The sequence below is a fragment of the Phyllobates terribilis genome, unplaced genomic scaffold (genome assembly GCF_046119375.1).
Source record: "Phyllobates terribilis strain yellow unplaced genomic scaffold, ASM4611937v1 Scaffold_12__6_contigs__length_324123572, whole genome shotgun sequence".
Classification (NCBI taxonomy): Eukaryota; Metazoa; Chordata; class Amphibia; order Anura; family Dendrobatidae; genus Phyllobates; species Phyllobates terribilis.
In genome coordinates this window covers 42,507,106-42,529,961 of record NW_027362772.1, presented here as the reverse complement: position 1 = coordinate 42,529,961, position 22,856 = coordinate 42,507,106, and the positions used below count along the sequence as shown (strand labels likewise).

The 22,856-nt window shown below is 46.5% G+C and overlaps 1 protein-coding gene across 1 annotated transcript in view; it reads left to right on the top strand.

Moving 5' to 3' along the window:
- The window catches only part of LOC141172011 (formyl peptide receptor 2-like), an 89,464-nt gene that overhangs the window by 1,124 nt on the left and 65,484 nt on the right, over window positions 1-22,856 (top strand). The window lies entirely within an intron of this gene.

Sequence of the window (22,856 nt, the reverse complement as noted above, 5' to 3'; positions counted from 1 at the left end):
TACCTTAATTGGACATCAGTAACAGTAAGTAAAACAGATCCACTGTAGGGTATGACCAGAGAAATATACTGTCCTTTTTAACTTCTCTACTGTATCTTTATCTACTGTATCTTTCATCTATCTATCAACTTTTTTATTAGGTTTCTATTTTTTATAGAACAGCATTATATTACAACAGTATTTTGCTCCTTATGAGATTTTCATTCTTACTTTTCTTACTATGAATCTGTTTTCACCCAGATCCCCAAACTGTGTATTTGTAAGGTGCCTGAGCAAGGTAGTCAGGGCCAAGCATGCTCTGGCACCCTACAGGAAAATTGTGTCAAAGTCCCAGTGTGCTATTAGGTGTGTGATCCATCACACTCACTTGTGCATCTTCTCGATCTGCTGCACACAATCAAGGGTACACCAAGTGCTTTTCAACAGTCAACTTTAACAAAACAGTCCACAGTCATAACAGTGGAGCAAGTGGGATAGGGCACAACAGGTTACAGTCTTTCCCTTAGGTACCGGATATAACTTTAGCCCTAGCACTCATACCCAATAGAGCATCCCTTCTCCTGGTGTCTTCACTATTTCTAGGGATCCCTTTTTACCAATGGCAGTGCACCCGGATTCCATCATCCTCCGCCTTTGAGGCTCCATGTCCATCTTCCCCTGCAAGCCTGCATGTGCGATGTGCCCTATGGCCCCTACGACAATCTCGAGGTCCCGGGCTCAAGGAATGGATAAATATGGAAGAGTTGTATGGCAATCCATTGCCCTCAGTGGTAGGCCCATGTTGGCCCTAGCAGCCCACTTCACTTGAACTCCCCAAATAACTTGCTCAAACCTTCCACTACTAACCACACATCCCCAGGAAGTACCTTTCCTTTTATTAACACTATGACCCTCCGATCTGTGGGTTTGTACCTAACATTAACTGTTCCTTATCTCTTTGCAATCTATTACTAATGATCCATGTTCCCTTTTACCTATAAAACACTCATGTTTATACAATATCATGGGGTTTCCACATTTTCCCTGCTATTCTATACAATACTACAACACATTGTACTGTATATCGATTATACACATACACATAAAATGCCTAAAACGCATATCAATGGTCACATTACACATATGCATACGGCGGTTGTCTTCAGGTTAGAGAAGGGGTAAGTGGTAGAACCTTGCTCTTAGGTTTTTTCCTTTGCTGGTCACATGACCTCGTTGGTCTATTTAATCCTGCTCCGCCCTTCTGGCTTTGCTGGACTTCATTGTATAACTACTTTCTAGCTAGCCTGTGCTCTGTATCTAACTCTGTTAGTTTGCTTGGTCTACGGACCTCTTTGTTCTATATATTTTGTTTGTTCGTCTGTCTGCTACTATTTCTGTTAGGAGGTGTCCCATTTTCCTCCCAGTCCTTAGTACTTGTAGGGATTCCTTCCCCACATCTATAGGTCTCCGTACAGACTAGCTTAGGACTTTAGCAGGTCTGATCGCAGGATCAGGTTCCCTGTTACATCGTAGGGATTCAGCTGAGTTCCATCGTAGGGACAGATCTCCTCTCTTTCCATAGCTCTGGTAGCAGAACATAACAGTAAGTCCAGCCTGAAAATTCTCTAAGGAAAGATTTTTCTGTTCCATCATGGTGTCGGTTCAGGATTTGGCTCATCGCCTGCAGGGACTCTCTTTGGAGGTGACTGAGCTCCGTCAGCACGTGAGTAACTGTCCTGGAGCACATTTCTTGGAGCCTAAGGTATGTTTGCCGGATTTATTTTTTGGTGAACACCGAGAATTTTTTTCATTTAAAAATGCTTGCTTATTGTATTTTCGTTTGAGACCCAAGTCCTCTGGGGATGAATCCCAGCGCATAGGGTTCATAATGTCACTTTTGCGCAAAGAGCCTCAGGAGTGGGCCTTTTCTTTGCAACCTAGTGATACATGCTTCAGATCAGTGGATAGTTTTTTTTCTGCTTTGGGGCTATTATATGATGATCCTGACTGTGTCGCATCAGCTGAGACTGAGTTAAGACGTTTGAGACAGGGATCAGGTAATGTGGAAAAATATTGTACTCATTTCCGTCGTTGGTCTACTCAAACAGGGTGGAACGATTCTGCTCTGAAAAGTCTATTTCTTGCTGGGCTCAATGAAAGGGTTAAAGACCTGCTAATTGCTTATCCTACACCTGAAGATTTGCAACAGGCTATGCAATTAGCTATACGGGTGGATAGGAGACTGCGTGCAAGGGTTAATGAGAGCAAATCCTCTGCTATGTCAGTTTCTGGTTATGAGAATGTGTGTACTAACAGTGGTGAACCGATGGAGATTGGATCGGTGGCACCTCGCTCTCAAGAAAAAGACCGTCGATTTTCTGAAGGCTTGTGTTTCTATTGCGGAAAATCTGGTCATTTGATTAAAGGCTGTGAGCTTCGTATGAAGAAAGAAAAAAAAATGGTCAGTCATGCCCGTATTGCCTGTTTAAATTCCAAGGGTGTATTTTTAGCTGCTTCCACGATTGCTCAGGAAAAATTAATGGAATTTCGGGTGTTTGTTGATTCTGGTTCTACTCTGAATGTAATTGATTCTTGGAAAGACTCAATTTAAAACCCGAACCTTTATCATCAACCATTGCTGTGGTTTCTGTGGATGGTTCCCCTTTGAAGAATATTACTCTCAAGGTCTGTGAATTTCCTCTCACTATTAATGGTGTTCACCATGAGAAATTGGATTTGGTAGTTTTGAATAACTTGCCTTCTCCAGTAATATTGGGATTGCCCTGGTTAAAATTTCACAATCCTGTACTGGATTGGTCTACCAATGAAATTAAAGCCTGGAGCCATAAATGTTATGACAAGTGTTGTAACGGGCGTATTGCAGCTTTGGATAGGGGAGAATTGCCTGTTCCTATTCAGGATTTTTGGAGAGTTTTTTCTGAGAAGGAATCGCAGGTTTTGCCTCCCCATAGAGACTATGATTGTTCTATTGAATTTGTCCCTGGAGCGACTCTTCCTAAAAGTCGTTTATTTAACCTTACTATTCCTGAGAGGAAGGCTTTGGATGAATACATATAGACAAGTTTGGCCGCCGGTCACATTAGGCCCTCTAAGTCTCCTGTGGCGGTTGGATTTTTTTTTTGTAAAAAAAAAGGACGGCGGTTTACGTCCTTGTCTGGATTTTCGTGAGATTAACAAAATTACTGTACGCAATCCTTACCCACTGCCATTGATTCCTGATCTGTTTAACCAGTTAATGGGGGCCAAGTGGTTCTCTAAAATTGACCTTAAGGGGGCATACAATCTGTTGCGCATGAAGGAGGGTGATGAATGGAAGACTGCTTTTAACACTCCTGTGGGTCATTTTGAGAATCTGGTTATGCCTTTTGGTCTTACTAATGCTCCTGCATTTTTTCAGAACCTTATTAATGACATCCTTAGACCTTTGATCGGCAAAAATGTGGTTGTGTATTTGGATGACATTTTGATTTATTCGCCGGATCTGGAGTCTCATTGGCGGAGCGTATGTGAGGTATTACAATTGTTAATGGACAATTCGCCTATTGCTAAGCTGGAGAAATGTGATTTCGCTGTACAGAGAATTAGTTTTTTGGGTTACATTATCTCCAGCGAAGGTTTTGAGATGGACCCGGTTAAAGTTCAAGCTGTACAGGAATGGCCTAGGCCTATTGGTTTGAAATCGATACAGAGGTTTTTAGGTTTCGCCAATTATTACAGAAAATTCATAAAAAAAATTTCTAGTATTGTCAAACCTCTGACCGATCTCACCAGGAAAGGTGCTGATGCGGTTCAGTGGTCTTCTGAGGCCATTGAAGCTTTTGTGTATCTCAAGGAGAGGTTCACCTCTGCTCCTATCCTTATGCAGCCTGATGTGACTAAGCCGTTTTTGGTTGAGGTTGATGCTTCTTCGGTGGGGGTTGGCGCAGTATTGTCTCAGGATAACGGGGATGGATTACATCCCTGTGCCTTTTTTTCAAAAAAATTTTCAGAGACTGAACTGAATTACGATATTGGTAATCGGGAATTATTGGCTATTAAACTCGCATTTGAACACTGGCGCCACTTCTTGGAAGGTGCGGAATTTCCCGTTCAGGTTCTTACGGATCATAAAAATCTGATATATCTTGATGCTGCCAAGCGCCTGAATGCCCATCAGGCTAGGTGGGCACAGTTTTTCTCGCGGTTTAATTTCTCCGTTACTTACATCCCTGGTACTAAGAATTTTAAGGCGGATGCCTTGTCTCGCAGTTTTTCTCCCATAGTCGGTGCTGAGAAAGAGGAGAACATTTTACAAGAAGGTGTTGTGATAGCTGCTTTGGACTCCGTTTTGGAAGATGAGATTCTTAAAGCACAGGAGAATGCCCCATCTAACACTCCTCATGGGAGGTTGTTTGTGCCTGGGACCTTTAGGAGAGATTTGTTTGTTAAGTGTCACGAATCTCGGTTGGCAGGTCATCCCGGAATCTCTGAGACCAAGAGACTGGTGGGTCGCAGTTTTTGGTGGCCTGGATGGCAGAAGGAAGTCATTAAGTGGGTGCGTCAATGTACTATATGTGCTAGATCTAAGTCATCACATACTCCTGCTGTGGGGTTGCTTTGTCCTTTGGAGGTTCCCAGTGCTCCTTGGACACATTTGGCTATGGACTTTATAACTGACCTTCCCCCCTCTGAGGGTTTTACTGTCATCTGGGTGGTCGTGGACCGTTTTAGCAAGATGTGTCACTTGGTTCCCTTCGTCAAACTGCCCTGCGCTAAAACTCTCGCTAAGGCCTTTGTCAAGGAAATTGTCAGACTTCATGGCGTTCCTACTGACATTGTTTCTGATAGGGGTCTTCAGTTCGTGGCTCGTTTTTGGCGTGCCTTTTGTGACAGGTTGGGAGTAGTGTTGAGCCACCCCCGTAGTGTTCGAGTTCGGTTCGGTTCGTCGAACACCCGTGTGTTCGCCGAACTGTTCGTCGAACTGTTCGTCGAACACCTTCGAACACCGTTAAAACCAATGGCAGGCAAACAAAAACACATAGAAACACATAGAAAACACCTTCAAAGGTGTCCAAAAGCTGACAAACTGCTCAGAAGACATAACTAACACATGGAAAAGTGACAAGTACATATAGTCATGCGAAAATAAAAGAGGTGGAGGAGTAAAAGGAGGGGGAGACACAGATATAGGCATGTCATGCCCTTCTAAAATCCAAAAAGTGAGAAGCCGACACGGCCAGTCCGCTCCTGCCCGTGCCACCTCCGTGTCGCCGGGTTTGTGCCAGAGCCGCGGTGAACCCTGACGGCCAGCCCCCCTCTCCCAATACTAGTGCCTGTCCGCTGGTGGGTCGAGCGAGCCCCCCTGTGGTGGAGGCAGCTCTAAGCTTTTTAATTTAAATTGTCTCTCTAATTTGAATGAATACACTTTAAATCCATTTACAAGGATCTATTGGAGGGCAAGTCTCATGCCAGCAGCCGCGGTAATTCCAGCTCCAGTAGCATCCACTAAAGCTGCTGCAGTTAAAAAGCTTTTATAAGGATCGAGCTCGGCTGTCCACCGCAAGGCATCCTACTGCCAGTCCCAGCCCCTATGCCTTGGGGTGCCTCCTGATGCTCTTCACTAAGTATCCCATGGTCCCGAAGCATTTCCTTTGAAAAAATTAAGTGTCTAAACTACAGGTGGTGCAGCTTGCTTAACAGCCGGGATAATCCGCTCACTAGCAGACACTGCTACTAGGCACAAAGTATTTCCTGGGCTAGATGCAGTTAAAAATTTGTAATTAGATACTCTCGTTGGATGCTGAGAAAGCATTCCATAGAGTCTCCTGGCACGCCATATATGATTCTCTTTAAAAGCTTGGGGTAGGGGTCTAGGGGACCCTTTTATAGCCAAAATCATGGCCCTGTATCGCAATACGTCACCTAGGCTGAAGATAAATGGAACTGTAGCACCCTGAGGGCTCGGTTGCTACAGACGTATTGCACCTCACCCAGAGGTGTGATATCTCACTCTCAGGTAAGGATGGAGTGTGGATCAGGACCCGACACCTGCATGCATTACACCACATTGCCGTGGGGCAGGGCGACCAATATGCCCCTGAGATGGGCACGACAGTCCCTGTCCCTGGCTGGAGTGGGGGGAGGGAACACTGAGGAAGGGGAACCCTGTAGTGCAGGAGCAGGGAGGAAGCAGTTCCTGGGTGCATTGAGAAGGGAGTATAAAAGGTGGGCACCATCTTAGTTCAGTGCAGAGAAGTCTGAGCAGAAGTGGCAGGGAGCAGGGGCTCTGCATGAGCTCTGCTCCGGAGGCGGGCCTAGTAACAGAGGCCCAGGCCTGGAAGAGGGAGAAGGAAGGAAGAGGAGCGGAGAAGGCTCCAGGAACGAGGAATGAAGGGATCCCAGGGGTGCGGACGGGCGAGTCGCCACCGCACGCCCGAATCCACCTGCGTGGAGGGGTCAGGCCAAAGGGGGAGACCGGTCCCCGAACTAGTGGAGGCAGGAAACGACCCTCAGCTAGAAACCGGAGGCTCTGACATTTTATGTGGCGCAGCCCCTCGCTACACCCGCTAGGAAGGCACCACATAGGGTCAGGGAAACTGGCGCCAAGTTTACCAAGAGGAGGCCCGAGGCAGCCGGACAGAAGTGTTGGTAAGAAAGGCCAGACAAAGGACACACAAAGGGGGTCCTGTGAAGTGCTCCAAAGTTATCTGGGAGTTGTCTGAGCCCCTCTCCTGGTGAGCACAGTACGACGTGGGCAGCCGTTACCTGCAGACGTGGTCTGGATAATAAGAACTGTGAGTAAAGGCCCTGAACTGCATCACTGACTCCGTGTCGTTACTGCTGCTGCCCTGCACCATCACCCCCATCCTCCGCATACACTGCCCTGAGGCTATACTCCTCCCGTGGGGAGTTATGCTACGCTCTGCTGCACCCACAACACCAGCCTCAGTGGTCTGCCCTGTAGCGGCGGTTCACTCTGACCGCAATCCACGGGTGGCGTAGTAGGACATTTAAACATGAAAACCACATAAATAGTTCCGCCACTGGTTTGACCGCCCTGAGCCACGGAACTGGGTCGCCGCCACGAAGACTACAACCACCAGCATCCACCAAAAAGGGTCCGGCTCCGGGTGTCCCAAGGCCCAGGGGGTGCGTCAGAACATTTTCATCACCTTTCACAATCACCAATGGGACAAGGCAGTGATGTCCTCTGTCCCCTCTCTTATACATCCTAGTGACGGAGCACCTGCTCTCATCAATTCGCCATAACCCCAATATTAGGTGGATTGAGGTGGGAGGCACCGAGTACAAGTGCTCTCCATTTGCTGATGATGTCCTAGTATATATCACTCAATCACATATATCCATCCAGGCTGTTATGGCTGAAATAGATCACTTTGTTACATGGTAAAATTTTAAAATCAATGCAGCGAAGTCTGAGGCCCTCGATGTCTCCCTCCCCAAATCCATATAGGATTCCATCCAGTCCAACTTTCCCTTTGCCTGGCCCTCACAGGGAATCAAATACTTAGGAATTCCTATTCATAGAGACCTCTCCCATCTATGTTATCTTAATTTTGGGCCCTTTATTGAACAACTCCATACAGACCACGGTTGGCATGTTAGAACTGTAAGATTCACTACGTGAACCACTGGTGTTTTGTGGAAAAGCACATGTACACTGCGTTCCAAATTATTATACAAAAAGTGTTTAGGAGTGATAAGGGAAGAATTTGTTTGTTTGTCAGTTAAACTCATTGATGGTGATGTGTGTCAGGGCTCTTTATATCACTGTAAGCAATTGCAGACACCTGTGCTAATTAGTTTGGCAGGTGTGTCCAATGAAAGGCAAGACTACTTAAGAAGGCTCTCTCACATTATTAAGCAGCCTACATTTTCTGCCAAAATGGGAAAGAAAAAGGATGTGTCGGCTGCTGAGAAGCAACAAATTGTGGAGTGTTTAGGTCAAGGCATGACTACAATCAACATTGTGCGATGATCAGGATGAAGTGTCTTGGCAATCAAGAAGTATGTAGCTGATTCACAGTACACACGTGTGCCTGCTGATAAGGGCAAATTGAGGACTCTTTCCTACAGGCAATTACGTCAGGTTGAAAGAGCAGCGGCAAAAAAGCCTTGTCATAGCAGCAGACAAGTTTTTGAAGCTGCTTGTGCCTCCAACGTCCCCCGAACAACAAGATGCAGGGTCCTTCAGAGGTTTGCAGCTGTGCATGCGCCATCCTGTCGACCTCCTCTATCCACTTCACACAAGCAGAAACGGCTCCAGTGGGCCAAACATTACATGAAGACTGATTTCAAAACTGTTTTGTTCACGGATGAGTGCCGTGCAGCGCTCGATGGTCCAGATGGATGGAGTGGAGGATGGCTGGTTGATGGACACCCCACGCAAACACGGCTACAGCGCCAACAAGGAGGAGGTGGAGTAATGTTTTGGGCTGGAATCATGGGGAGAGAGATTGTCGGCCCCTTTAGGATCCCTGAAGGCGCTAAAGATGAACTCCATAATGTATGTGGATTTTCTCAAACAGCACTTCCTGCCATGGTTCAAGAAGAAGAACCGTGTATTTCACAGCAAGATCATTTTTCTGCATGATAATGCACCATCTCATGCTGCACATAAAACATCTGCATCTCTGGCTGATATGGGCATAAAAGGGGACAAACTTATGGTGTGACCCCCATGCTCCCCTGACCTCTACCCCATTCAGAACCTTTGGAGCATCATTAAAAGGAGTGTCTATGATGGCGGGAGGCAGTTCACATCTAAGCAACAGCTCTGGGAGGGTATTCTGTCCTCATGCAAAACAATTGAAGCAGAAACCATCCAAAACCTGACAAATTCAATGGACGAGAGAGTTCAGAAGCTCCTTTCGAACAAGGGGTCCTATGTGAAAATGTAACATCACCTAGAATAAAGTTTTGAGTTGAAAACTGTTTGATTTCAGTTTCTAACAACCTGCTAATGCTTATAATTTCAAAAATGACCATTTTTTTGGTCTTTATTAAAATGAAAAGGTTGATCGAAAAGTTTGGGGGATCTAAGAGTGTGGCAACCCAGTAGTCATGATTACTTCGAATTCTGACAATATGAGGGTCATGCTGCAGGTAGTGCAGCAAGAAGGCACTTATGTGCCTTGCGCATATCGGAGCCCCAAAATTATTTTCCGGGCTAGATGCAGCTAAAAATTATTTTTAATTTTAAATCTGGTGAAGCTTTAGTATAGATGGCCTAATAGGATCAGTGCTGCACACTGCTACAAAGCCCAAATTATTTTCCAGTCAAGATACAGATAAACATGATTAGTAATTTGAAAGCTTAAAACGGTTGGTAGGGTGATTTTAACCAATCATCAAGCTTTTACTCTCCCCAGGATGAAACAGGGGTAGAAAAGTCGTTTTGGATCCATGATTTGTTCATCTTTATGAACGTGAGTCTGTCTACATTATCAGTGGAGAGCCGCGTGCGCTTATCTGTCAGCACACCACCAGCAGCGCTGAACACACGTTCAGACAGAACGCTGGCTGCGGGGCATGACAAGATCTCCAAGGCGTAAGTGGCTAGCTCCAGCCATTTATCCAGATTGGAAGCCCAAAAAGAGCAAGGGTCCAGTGACACAGTCGTGGCTTCAATGTTTACTTGGAGATACTCCTGTACCATCGTCTCTAGGCGTTGACTATGTGTCAGACTTCTTGTCTCCTGTGGCCTTGCAAAGGATGGGCTAAAAAAGTGGTGAAATGATTCCGCAAAATTGATGTTACCAGCAGATACTGTGGTTCTGTTACGGTTTGAGTGCTGAACACTTGACGGTCCCACGGTTGGCAAGTTGGAACTGTGAGATTCACTACGTGCACCACTGGTATTTTGTGGAAAAGCACATGTAAGATTCTGCAACAGTCTCTGCTGATACTCCTGCATGCGTGCATCCCTTTCTATGGCAGGAATAATTTCTGCAAATTTACTTTTGTAGCGGGGATCTAACAGTGTGGCAACCCAGTAGTCAGGATTATTTCTAATTCTCACAATTCGAGGGTCATGTTGCAGGTAGTGCAGCAAGAAGGCACTCATGTGTGTTGCGCATCCAGGAGCACCAAGTCCCTGTTGTGTTGGTGGCGAGGTAACAATCATGCTTCCTTCCTCTGTCCTCTCCCCCCAACCTCGCAAAACAGAAATGTGATCAAGGTCTCCCTCATCTGATGAGTCTTCCATCAGTTCGTCCTCCACTTCTTCCTGGGCTCCTGCACCTTCCTCACTAGTTTGGCTGCTACCATGCGCCCTGGTAAAACCATCTCCCCCACCCTCACATGCCTGCCGCCTTGGTGCTGCCGACCGTCTGGACCTTGCAGATGTTAGCCCTTCCGCATACAACTCCTCCTCCTCTACTTCCTCCACCTCTTCTTGTGCCACCACCTGACTCCGAATTCTGTTTAACATGTGCTCCAGCATGTAAATCACCGGAATAGTCATGCTGATAATGGCATCGTCAGCACTAAACATCTTCGTCGCCATTTCAAAACTGTGCAGAAGGGTGCATAGGTCCCTGATCTGAGACCACTCCTCCAGCGTGATTTGCCCCACCTCTGAATCTCGTTGGCCCAGGCTATACGTCAGAACGTATTGCACCAGGGCTTGTCGGTGCTGCCACAGTCGCTGCAACATGTGCAGAGTTGAATTCCACCGCGTAGGCACATCGCATTTTAGCCGGTGAAGTGGCAGGCCCAACGACTTCTGTAGAGATGTAAGTCGCTGAGCTGCGGGATGCGAATGGCGGAAGTGAGCACACAGCGACCGTGCCCTCTGCAGAAGGCCATGTAGTCTGGGATAGTGGGCTAAAAATTGCTGGACAACCAGGTTCAACACGTGAGCCATACAAGGCACCTGTGTGACATTGCCCCGGTGAAGGGCCGCACCCAGGTTTGCAGCATTGTCGCACACGGCCTTCCCTGGTTTCAGGTCCAGTGGAGACAACCATTCATGAAATTGGTTCTCCAGAGCTGACCACAACTCCTCAGCTGTGTGACTCACATTTCCCAGACATTTCAATGTAAAAACCGCCTGATGACGTTGAGCCCTACTGCCAGCATAGTAAGGAGGTGTGCAGGATCCCTTCTGCGCAGTTAGAAAGCTTGTGGCATGACCAGACAGGCTATGGGTGCAGGTGGAAGACCGAGAGGAGGTTGAGGAGGCAGAAGCAGTGGAGGAACTTTGACATAAAGAGGATTGACGCACAACTCGTGGGGACGGAAAGACTTGGACAGCAGCCCCTTGTCCTGCTGTCACCATAGTTACCCAGTGCCCAGTCAGCGACATGTAACGCCCCTGTCCATGCCTACTCGTCCAAGTGTCTGTGGTGAAATGCACCCTGTCACACACAGAGTTTCTCAAAGAAGAGGTGATGTTGTGTGCGACATGCTGGTGGAGCGCAGGCACACCTTTCTTTGAGAAGTAGTGCCGACTGGGCATCTGGTACTGGGGCACTGCGACGGACATAATTTCTCGAAAATCCTCTGTGTAAACATTTCTGTAGCCAAGAGCTTGCAGATGGTGAAATTCAACCTCTTAGCTTTCTCATGGCTAGGAGGAAATGGTCTTTTACTTGTCCACATCTGAGGGACCGAGGGCTGGCTATTGTGCTTAGACGGGGTTGATAAGGGTGTCCCCGGCAAACTGCCGGTCTGTGAGGAAGATGCAGGCGGACATGTTAAGTTGCCTTGATCCAAAGGTGGTGCTATCGATGTCGGACAGCGCTCAACACCAGCTGGTGTTACCACCTCCAAAGAAAATGATGACCTGCCAATCACGCTGGCTGTTGCGGGTAAAGAGGTGGCAGGTCTGCGCCCCAAAACAGGTGTGACTGCTGTTTCCCCAGTCACAGAGGATGAAGAGGCCGCGGATGCACAAGATATGGCAGACGGTGATTGGCCCGGCCGGCTAGGCCGCATTGTAGCACACTGAGCTTCCCACTGCAACTTATGCTTCATGTCCATGTGCCGGTTCATGCATGAAGTACTCAAACTATGTATTTTTTGGCCTCTACTTAGCTTTTGCTGACAAATGTTACAGATAACACGAGTTGGGTCATCTTTATCGATCTGAAAAAATGCCCAGGCTATGCAAGGCTTAGCACCCATGCGACCTGAAGAGCCACCACGACTTGTGGTGAGAGGCAGAGTTGTGTTTGAGAATGCAGTTGTTGACGTGCTTCCAGTACTATGTCTCTGTCCAGGAAGGCGCAACCTGACCTCGTCGTCACTAGCATCTTCCTCCACCTCCTCTGCTGACCTCATCTCTTGGCTGACTGTGGGTTGACAGTAAGTGGGATCTCCGACCTCATCATCATCACCCTGTGCGTTATCACACCCGTCGTCCTCAGAGCCAACCTGTTCCTGCCCTGACAAAAAACTAAAGTTGTCGCTCCAATCAGGTATTTGAGTCTTATCATCGTCTTCCTCATTGTCTCCACCAACAGGAGTTACAGTTTGGGAATGAGGGTCTACATTATGGTCAGAACCTTCTGCGTCTGGTCCTGGATCCGACTCATAAAGATTCTGGGCATCAGTGCAGATCATTTCCTCGTCTGGATTCACAGAAGCGCTGGAGTCGACCTCTGATTCCCAGGCTATAGTATGAGTAAACAGCTCTGCAGACTCAACCATCTGTTCTACCTCATACTCAGACGGGCAGCTGGAGATTTGGGAGCTGTGAGGAAGCAAGTGCGATTTGGGTGACACCTTTGAGGACTGGAGTATTTGTGATGTTGAAGTTGATGTGGAGGAGAGCCCACTTAAAGGAGCACTTGATATCCGTTGAAGCACCTGCTGCTTTTGTGCCTCATCTGGAATTTGTAGCGATTGGCGTGGCCGTAAGAAAGGGATCTTATCACATTGTCCGCTAAAAGAAGTAGACATTTTAGTTTGGCTGGAAGATGGTCTTTCTTCTGCAGATGTTACTGTTGCTTTAACACCTACCCCACGGACACAACCTTTTTTCCCCTTCCCAACACGCCTATTCCCCTTTCCACCAGCAGCAGGCCTTTTTCCACTCATTTTGGTGGTTAACTAATTCACAACTCTGGAGTTGTTTGCACAAAAAAACAATGGATGGTAACCGAGCAGAGCTGAGTGGCCAAACTGTGGTATTAGGCCAAAACTATTGGCTGGGTTAGATGCAGAAAAAAATTATTTTGAATTTGCAACCTGATGGAGGTCAGTATAGATGGACTAATACAAATAGTCCCACACACTGCTAGAAGCCCAAATATTTTTTCAGAGGTACTGTAGATGCAGATAAAAATTATTTTTAATTTGCAACCTGATGGAGGTCAGTATAGATGGACTAATAGACCAAGTCCCACACACTGCTAGAAGCCCAAATATTTTTTCAGAGCTAGATGCAGAAAAAAATTATTTTTAATTTGCAACCTGATGGAGGTCAGTATAGATGGACTAATAGACCAAGTCCCACACACCGCTAGAAGCCCAACTATTTTTTCAGAGCTAGATGCAGAAAAAAATTATTTTTAATTTGCAACCTGATGGAGGTCAGTATAGATGGACTAATAGACCAATTCCCACACACTGCTAGAAGCCCAAATATTTTTTCAGAGCTAGATGCAGAAAAAAATTATTTTTAATTTGCAACCTGATGGAGGTCAGTATAGATGGACTAATAGACCAAGTCCCACACACCGCTAGAAGCCCAACTATTTTTTCAGAGCTAGATGCAGAAAAAAATTATATTCAATTTGCAACCTGCTGGAGGTCAGTATAGAAGGACTAATAGAACAAGTCCCACACACTGCTAGAAGCCCAAATATTTTTTCAGAGCTAAATGAAGAAAAAAATTATTTTTAATTTGCAACCTGATGGAGGTCAGTATAGATGGACTAATAGACCAAGTCCCACACACTGCTAGAAGCCCAAATATTTTTTCAGAGCTAGATGCAGAAAAAAATTATATTCAGTTTGCAACCTGATGGAGGTCAGTATAGATGGACTAATAGAATGATGCTATGCCCAAAAGATTTTACTTCACTAGGTGCAGTAAAAAAATTGGTATTCTATACACAGGTGTTATATCTTGCAACACAGATAGGCTACTCCACTGACTAACACACTCTGCAATAGGCCAAAAAGGATTAGCTTTGCTAGATTCAGCCAAATGCTGTGAAAAAAACTTGCACAGCACTGGCACAGATCTGCCTGGCAAAAACTGATAGGAACTCATGTAACCTAGTCCTGAAAAGGACTCCAATTACAATTAGTCTTTACTCCCACAACCTATCTATTTAAGAGCACAGACCTCCCTGATAAAAGTCGTAGGAAATGCTGTAACCTAGTCCTTAAAAGGACTGCAATCACAACTATTCCCTACTCCCAAGCTATCTGTATATTTGTGCGAAAATTGGCTTGAAATTAACAAGGTATAGCGCACACAGCAACAGCGGTGCCGTCTAACACGCAGCTGCAGCAGTGAGAAAATGGTGGCGACGGGGAAAATGGCTTGGTCTTATAGGGCAAGGACATGTGACATACACTGCCAATGACACATGCCCTTGCTTGTGTGAAAAAAAGCACTTCGCTCCGTGTGTGCGCTGCTGATAGGCTGACAGATTGCACCTCCCCACTGCAAATGCGGGAAAGAGAAAAAAAAGTGGAGATCTTCATTGTTCCTGCAGAGATCCATCCCCTGCCCCTCCCCCCACCCTGCTGTACACTCAAACTGCGTATTAACATTAATTTTCATCATTACTGAGAAAAAATCCAGTTATGATTTTGGTGCACGAACAGTTATCGAACATAACCTCGAACAGCCGAATTTTTCTCAAATTGTTCGTGTTCGCCGAACGGCTCGAACACCGCCCAAAACAGCTCGAATTTGAGATTGGCGAACAGTTCGAGTAGAACAACGCTCATCTCTAGTTGGGAGTTCATTTGTCGTTCTCGTCCGGATATCATCCTGAATCTAATGGCCAGACAGAAAGGAAAAACCAGGATGTTGAGCAGTTCTTGCGTTGTTTTGTGGCAGACAATCAAGAGGGGTGGTCTGAGTTTCTGCCACTTGCTGAATTTGCTCTGAACAATCATACATCTTCTTCTGCTGGTTGTTCGCCTTTTTTTTGTTGTTCTGGGAGACTTCCGTCGTTTGGGTCGTTCTCCAAGTTGGGATCTGCCGTGCCTGAGGAGGAGAATTTTTCCGGTGATTTGGAGAGAGTTTGGACGGATGTGCGTGGTAATCTTCAGGAGGCCAACAGAAAATCTAAAGACTACTTTGATAGGAAACGACAGGAGGTTTTGTTCGCTGTTGGTGACATGGTTTGGTTGTCCTCTAGGAATCTGCGGTTGAGGATTCCTTCTAAGAAATTGGGTCCCAAGTTTGTAGGGCCCTTTAAGGTGCTTCAGGTTGTCAACCAATCTGCTGTTAGGTTGGAGGTTCCTACCTCCTGGAGAATTAATCCGGTATTTCATGTCTCTCTGTTAAAAAAAGCTGTTGTGTCAGATGGTGACGCCTCTGCCTCTGTTCCTCCGATGGTGGAGGACGGGGAATATGAAATTTCTCGCATCCTTAACTCTAGACGGTATAGAGGTAGTTTGCAGTATCTGGTGGCCTGGAAAGGTTTCGGACCCGAGGATAACTCTTGGGTGAGGTCAGATGATGTTTCCGCGTCCAGACTTATCAGAGCGTTTCACAGGAGATTTCCTGATAAGCCTGGTCCTAGGGGATCCGGAGGATCCTCTTAGAAGGGGGGGTACTGTTAGAACCTTGCTCTTAGGTTTTTTCCTTTGCTGGTCACATGACCTCGTTGGTCTATTTAATCCTGCTCCGCCCTTCTGGCTTTGCTGGACTTCATTGTATAACTACTTTCTAGCTAGCCTGTGCTCTGTTTCTAACTCTGTTAGTTTGCTTGGTCTACGGACCTCTTTGTTCTATATATTTTGTTTGTTCGTCTGTCTGCTACTATTTCTGTTAGGAGGTGTCCCATTTTCCTCCCAGTCCTTAGTACTTGTAGGGATTCCTTCCCCACATCTATAGGTCTCCGTACAGACTAGCTTAGGACTTTAGCAGGTCTGATCGCAGGATCAGGTTCCCTGTTACATCGTAGGGATTCAACTGAGTTCTATCGTAGGGACAGATCTCCTCTCTTTCCTTAGCTCTGGTAGCAGAACATAACAGTAAGACAGTCCACATCCTAACATATATGGTTTTATTGTGTCTTTTCATTTCTTTTCAGAGGGAAAGATGGCCATATAGACAGTTTGGGGAGAGGATTGTGCTCACAGATTCCCTTTATGGCATCTTCAAGAAGATATTGACCTGATTGGTTTGGGTATTAGGTCTTGTGCAAAGAGTGATAATGACATAACTGTAATTAGTCATTACTAGTGATGAGCGAGCACTAAAATGCTTGAGTACTCGTTGTTTGAGTTGAGCAAATTGGAATACTCGAGTGATCGGTCCAAGTAATGAGACCAATGTAAGTCTATGGGAAACTCGAGCATTTTCTGGCGCCTCCCTGCGGCGGTCTGCAGAGGGCCTAAAAATTTCCCAAATCGATGGGAACAGTGCTCAAATGACATAGGAACAGCATGGGGAAGACCCATGGAAGCATTTTAACTCCCAGGTCACTGCTGTCAACAACGTTGTCAAAGGTATTACGCCACTTTTACGGACTCACAATAAAACATGCAAAAACAAAACCAAAATGGATTTTCCTGGGAAATATGTTAAAGAACATCCTTTCCAGTGAAATGACTTGTATACAAGGCAAAATTAATAACCAAAAACAAAAATGCTCCTCCACACCTTGGGCTATGTTCACACGTAGCGTTTTTTGATGCATTTTTGCAGTTTTGCATTGCTTTCAACCAAGACAAATGCATTCACTGGGAAATATCATTTTAACATTTTACAACCTTATCTGGCCATGTGGTGTGTGACACATCATCAGACACATGCATACAGTGCTGAAAAGATATGGGAACAGCATGGGGAAGACCCCTGGAAGCACCTTTGACTCCCAGGTCACTGCCTAAAAGTGTGACAATCATAAGTGATCCTTGGCGCATGCGAAGATGACTCCCACCATGCACCTGTCATTGCAGACTTGCAACAATCATAGTCCACGTCCTTGTCCCAGTGCAGTGTTCAGTTGTACCTACCCGATTCCTTGGAATGCAAGCGCAAAATGCAGCCAGCTACCCACCCACAAGCTGCAATACTATACTGCCAAATTTTTGACAGCTGCTTGCACTTGAAATGTGGCCTTTTAGGCTTGTGGAGGTGGAAGATTTTCACAACCTCATTGCAGCGGTGGCCGGGTGTCCATACTCGGTTCCCAGCCGCCACTATTTCTCCTGGTGTTGTCTCCGCCTTCCACAAGCACGGGTCCCACAACATTAACCGTGCCCTCCCCAGTGTACTTAGGTGGGAAGTATCGCCTAACTACAAACACGTGGACAGGTGAATGTGGCCAGGGATGGCATGGAGCCAGTCAACATTGAAAATGCAGCCATAGAGTGCTGGGAACCTTCCTAAACACATTTCTTTGCCAGGCCTGCTTCTCGGCAAGGTCGGTCGGGCCCACCAGAGAATTGGAGACTCCTCTGGTGGGCCCTGGCTTCTCCATCAGGAGAGTTCATAGTGCCGAGATCATGACTCGTGATGATGATAGAGGCCACGATCAGCTAATTTTCTGTTACTTGGAATGCAAGCACAAGTATGCAGCCAGCCACCCACCCACAGGCCGCAATACTAAAATGCCAGATTTATGGGCAGCTGTTAGCATTTGAAATGTGACCTTTTAGGTTTGTGGAGGTGGAAGCTGTCCACAAACTCATGGCGGCGGCGGCCAGGTGTCCATACTCCTTCCCCAGCCGCCAGTATTTCTCCCAGTGTCATCCTTGCCTTCCACAAGCAAGGGTCCCTGAACATTACTGCTGATACTTTTCTGTGGGAATGTACTTGCCTCCTTCCAGCCTGGAATATTTCCAGTGACCTATGGTATGATGCCATGGTATTAGCACTGCCCCTAGAACCAGTTGCAAAGCCATCCCCAATTTCATTCCCAGGAATTTTATTTGGTAGACTGAGTGGCTGCCCAAATACATTAGTTTCTCACAAAGGAGCTGAAGATAGAGTGGCAGTAGATGCAAGTTTCTCCAGCCTGTTAGATATCAAAGGGTGAACGGCAGCACATTAGCTCAGTGGTTAACACTGAAGCCTTGCAGCGCTGGGATCCTGGGTTCAAATCCAGGCAAGGACAACATCTGCAAGGATTCTGTATGTTCTCCCTGTGTTTGCATGGGTTTCCACCTCAGTAAAAAAGCAGACATAGAGTGTCCGGGAATGTTCCCAGACACTTTTCTTAGCCATGACTGCAGTGTTGGACGGTCCCACCAGAGAATCCTCGGGTGGACCCTGGCTTCTCAATCAGGAAAGTTCATGATAGCACAAACTTTGCAGCAGCTATGGGGCTCTTGAGAGGGGGGAGAAAGGTGAGCCCTCAGAATCAAATATTCTGCTGGGCCCAATGTTTTTCAGTTTGAAACTGCATGATCTCAGTGGGAGTTGTATTTCACAACAGCCATACTCTTTAACTCAGTGAAAGGACTGGCATAGAGGAAAACCGTATATATTCTGACTGTCATTTCACTGTCTCCAGGTTCCGCCCATTGTCACACACAACCATGCCTGGCTGTATGTTCAGTGGTGAGAGACACAGATCAGACTGCTGTATTACAGCTTTCAACAACTCTGCAGCAGTGGGAGGTTTATCACCTAAGCATTAAGCATGTTATCTTCAGCATAGCCTGTTGCCGCTTGGCCAAGGCAGTGCTGCAGTGCTTTCAGCTTTTGACTGATGTGGTCATTTTGGAGATGGAGGCTGAACTGGAAGAGAAGGTGCAGGAGCTGAACAACGTGATTACATTGAGGTTTCATTGGCGAGTTTGGATTTTATACTAAACAAAGATCCTACCGTGTTTTTATTTATTTATTATATTTTACGTTTTTTTTAAGACAAATGCATTCACCGGGAAATGTCATTGTAACATTTTACAACCTTATCTGGCCATGTGGTGTGTGACACATCATCAGACACATCCTGTTTCATTTATGATGGAAGGACTCTGAAAGTCACAAAGCTTATTTTTATAGGGTCATCAGGTGTTTTTTGCTGTTATTATATGGCCAGCAGTTGGTCCTTGCTATTGTTAGAGAGCCATTAGAGAGCTGTGCTTTGTAGTTTCCATTATTAACAAGTTGGTCTCCTATACTGTTATTGCATATGCAGTGACTGCAAGGGCTACCAAAAAATTGGACGCAATAAAATACCCCTTTGAAGATACATAGAGGTGAGTCTCAGTAAAAAAATGTTCCCAGTATAAAGGAGCCCGTCTCCTATAGTGTTAATGCCCATGCTGTGACTGCAAGGGCAGCCAAAATTTGGGAAAAACCCCACTAACAATTTAAAGACACATAGAGCAGGGCAACAGTAACAACATGTTCCCATTAGAAAGGAGAGAGTTTGCTATACAGTTAAAGGGTAAGCAGTGAATGCAACGGTTGCCGAAAATTTGGAGGAACTCCAACGCCCTTTGCAAGAGACGTGGAGGTCGGAGGGCCTCCTGAAAACAATGTTTCTATTATTAGGAAGTGTGTCTCCCATACTGTTTGCCTTTGCAGTGAAGCAACGGCTGCAAAAATTTGGAGGAACCCCATTGCCCCTTGCAAGAGACGTAGAGGTCGGAGGGCCTCCTGCAAAAAATGCTCCCATTATTAGGAAGTGTGTGTCCCATACTGTTTGCCTATCTAGTGAAGCAATGGCTGCCAAAAATTTGGAAGAATCCAATGCCCCTTGCAAGAGACGAAGAGGTCTGAGGGCCTCCTGAAAACAATGTTCCCATTATTAGGAAGTGTGTCTCCCATACTGTTTGCTTATGTAGTGAAGCAATGGCTGCCAAAAATTTGGAGGAACTTCAATTTCCCTTGCAAGAGACGTAGAGGTCTGAGGGCCTCCTGAAAACAATGTTCCCATTATTGGGAAGTGTGTCTCCCATACTTTTTGCCTAAGCAGTGAAGCAACGGCTGACAAAAATTTGAGGAACTCCAATGCCCCTTGCAAGAGACGTGGATATGATGATATGGTACATATGGTGGTGATATCTTGGTGGAGGATGAGGATGCGGAGAAGGAGGAGAACAAGAGAAAATAGACAAAATCAGGAAGCGTATACCGATGTCTGGGTGTGAAGACAGAGGTGCATGGGAATATAGTTAAATCTCCCCCAAAAAACCCACAGTATTTGAGTTTATGTTACGTTGCTACCATTTGGTGGTGTTGAACAGTCTGGCCTAAACCAGCTCTTGTTCATTTTTATAAGAGTCAGCCTGTCAGCATTTTCAGTTGACAGGCGAATGCGCCTATTGGTTAAAATTCCACCAGCGGCACTAAAATCCCGCTGTGACAAAATGCTAGTGGCAGGGTAGGCCAGGAACTCCAAGCCGCAGAGTGCCAGTTCATGCCACGTGTCCAGCTTGGATACCCAATAATTTTAAGGCACTGAGGAATCACGGAGGATGTTGATACGGTCGGCAAGGTTCTCCCTCAGCATGTTCCGAAACTTTGCACTCCTTGTGAGAGTATCCCGTGTCTCAGGGCCTGTGCGATGGGAGGATCTGAGTAAACTGTCCCATAACTTTGACAGTGTTCCACTGCCTGTGCTGGATTGCATTTTTGACTTTATCACTTGTACTCCTTGGTTGTTCAACTAACTGTGACCTTTGCCGCCAGTGTTTTCAAATGGGAATTTTTTAAATAATTCCGCAACAAGGACCATTTTATTCGGCCTTTCCTGCAAGGGAATAAGAGACAGAAAGTTCTCCCTGTAGTGTGGGTCTAGAAGCGTCACCAACCAGTAATGACTGTCGCCCAAAATTTGGACAACGTGAGGGTCACGGGAAAGGCAGCGTAACATAAACTCAGCCATGTGTGCCAGACTGCAAAGAGGCAAGACTTCCATGTCCTCACCAAGAGGACAACTGACCATGCTGTCCTCCTCATCCTCCTACTCTTCCTCCTCCTCCCTGCCCTCAGACCATCCACACTGAACAGATATTATGACAGTTGTGCAGGTACTACCGTCTATAGTGCAGGAAACTAGCTCCGGTTCTTCATCCTCCTCCTCTTTCTCATTGTCACCTAATCCATGTTGGGATGAGATGAGGCTAGGCTGTGTGTAATCACCCTGTATGGTTCCTTGCTCCATCTCATTGTGCTCTGCCTGCAATGCATCCTCTATAATTGAAAGCAGAGAGCGTTTCAGAAGACAGAGAAGCGGAATGGTGACGCTAATTATGGCATCATCGCTGCTCACCATCTTGGTGGAGTCCTCAAAGTTTGGGAGGATGGTACAGATGTCTGACATCCATGTCCACTCCTGAGGTTTTATGTGTGGAGTCTGCCCTGAATACAGACAGCCTTGTTGATGCTGGTAGTCAACAACTGCCCTCTTCTGCTCACAAATGCTTCCCAACGTCTGCAATGTAGAGTTCCAACGCAGATCAGTCAGTAAGCTTGAAGCTGCAACACTGCTGAAGCACGGCAAGGGCGGCGGAAGCTGTAGCTGACTTTCTAAAATGGGCACACAGGCGGTGTACTTTGACAAGCAGATCCAACAGATCCGAGAGGGTTTTGAGAAATCGCTGAACTACTAGGTTAAGCACATGGGCCAGGCAAGGTACGTGTCAGAGCTCGCCTTGCTTTAGAGCCACCACCAGATTCCAGCCACTGTCACTCACGACTATTCCTGGCTGTAGAGGCAGTGGTGTCAGCTACAGATTTGCCTGCTCTTTAAGAGCTGTCAGTAACTCTTCAGCGTTGTGTGGTTTGTCACATAAACATATTAGTTTCAGCACAGCCGGTTGCCGCTTGGCTGAGACAGTGCTGCAGTGCTTCCAGTTTGCGATTGAAGTGGTCATTTCGGAGATGGATGCTGAAGAGGAGGAGTAGGAGGTGCAGGAGCTGTAGAATTTGGGGGCAACCCTTATTGACCCAGGGCCCGCAATCCTCTTCGTTGGGAGGACGCGTTCCGTCCCAAGGTCAGACTGGGTCCCGGCTTCAACTATATTAACCCAATGTGCCGTCAGCGAGATTTACTGTCCCTACCCACAAGCACTTGTCCACGTGTCTGTGGTTAGGTGGACTTTCCCAGTAACTGCGTTTTTGAGGGCACGACCAATATTGTGGGACACGTGCTCATGTAATGTGGGGATGGCACACCAGGAGAAATAGTGGGGGCTATGGACCGAGTACCGAAGGAAGGCCACCGCCATCAGATTGCGAAAAGCTTCCGTCTCCACGAGCCTAAAAGGCAACATTTAGAGTGCAAGCATTCGCAAAATGTGTGAATTTAGTAGTGTGGACTGTGGGGCGTTGGCTGCGTATTTGCGCTTGCGTTCCAAGGACTGGGGTATGGACAACTGAACACTGTGCTAGGACAAGAACGTGGACGTGCTTGCGGATGATGCTACTTGAGAGTGTGCAACAACAGGTGCAGGGCGGGATGCATCTTAGCAATCGCCATGGACAGCGGACTGACGTGCACGCACAAAAGCGGAACAAGCAGTGGTGTCACCTGCAGACACTGTTGCCAGAATCTTGCGTTCGGCTCACTTAGTCAGGTGCTAAGATGCTATGTGCCTGATCATTTTGGTGGTCAGGCTGCTAGTTTTGCTACTCCTGCTGATGCTAGCCTGGCAGGTGGTCCAAAATGGCCTTTTTGGGGTTTTCTGCAGACTCTTTAAGAAATAACCAGACTCGGGAAGACCTAACAGTTGTACTGGCAACTTCCGTCATGTTG